This window comes from Anneissia japonica, unplaced genomic scaffold (genome assembly GCF_011630105.1).
Source record: "Anneissia japonica isolate Jap-2015-1 unplaced genomic scaffold, ASM1163010v1 scaffold287857_len828801_cov194, whole genome shotgun sequence".
Taxonomy (NCBI): domain Eukaryota; kingdom Metazoa; phylum Echinodermata; class Crinoidea; order Comatulida; family Comatulidae; genus Anneissia; species Anneissia japonica.
Window position 1 is genome coordinate 659,056 of NW_022738478.1, and position 1,134 is coordinate 660,189.

General features: G+C 35.2%; 1 long non-coding RNA gene across 7 annotated transcripts in view; it reads right to left on the minus strand.

Annotated features, from left to right (window-relative positions):
* The window catches only part of LOC117117582, a 20,690-nt gene extending 19,782 nt beyond the window's left edge, over positions 1–908 (minus strand). For 5 of the 7 annotated variants that reach the window (XR_004446926.1, XR_004446921.1, XR_004446920.1 and 2 more), the window contains exon 1: positions 775–908. This is a non-coding gene — a long non-coding RNA (uncharacterized LOC117117582). The remainder of the gene's footprint in view (positions 1–774) is intronic. The other 2 variants (XR_004446923.1, XR_004446924.1) reach the window with 2 other exon arrangements.
* Positions 909–1,134: the final 226 nt, after the last annotated feature.

The window sequence follows — 1,134 nt, forward strand, 5'->3', positions numbered from 1 at the left end:
TATCATAGGCCTAACACATTTAAATTTATTGTTTATAGTCATCTGTCTAATTCATTAGGCTTGCCAGATAGTAAAAAAAAAAAAAAAACTCCATATATTCTTATCATTTATTATAAATAATGTTATAAAATAAATATAATTTAATTAAATAATTTAACAAAATAGTACAAATAACGAATAAGTTAATTGAAATACGAGCAAATCAACGACTGACAAGACTGTGGGATGAATATGTAGCTGGTATCCGGGGGGTTCCATTCACTGATGACATCGGCAAGCCGACTACATTCACTGAGAGACGCACTACATTCACTGAGAGACGGGCTTGGCGTTCCATAGAAATTACCGGCGGCTCAACTTGTCGGCGGTCATATCCCACGTAGATAAACACATTTTAAATACGATTTTGCAATTATACAACTTCATTTATTTGTATAAAAATGTACATAAAATTACATTTTTAATACGATTTTGCAATTATACAACTTCATATATTTTTATAAAAATGTAGTACATAAATATATTAAAATTTGTGTGCTCCTAGCTACCTATAAAGGCTTTGGGTAGGCCTTAGGCCCCTAGTACTACTACTACTAGGGCCTACACCTACCCTAGGTCCTAATTATAGTATATGCCTAGTAGTAGACCGCACCGGCCTAGGCCTAGCTAGGCGGACGGAGGAGCATTGTCCATGGTCCTGGATGGACTGCTCCCGAAGATTTACTGCCCATTTTCCAGTATAACTTAAAGATAATAACTAACATGAGTACTCACCAGAAAAAATCACGTACTAGCAAATATTCTGCACACTTAATAATTAAAACTACGATTAAGTTATTAAAAAATGTACTTCGATTTCAGGCTCCATGTGCTTCATTCGTCCAACGCATGCGCACGAGTGTTATTCTGTTTGTTTTATTACTCCAGTAAAAAGCATAGAGGGCGTGATTCCATCAATTTTTACAGAGGGCGCTATACTGGTAAATTGTCTGTGTGCAGTAAAATTTAATCAAAACAGAAGGGAGAGAACGATATAGGCAAAAGAGAGCACATTCAAATCCTCACTGATTCATTATCTGTGTTGTTTGAAATACAGTATGCTATAAATGAGTTGTAGTACAATGAAAATGGTGT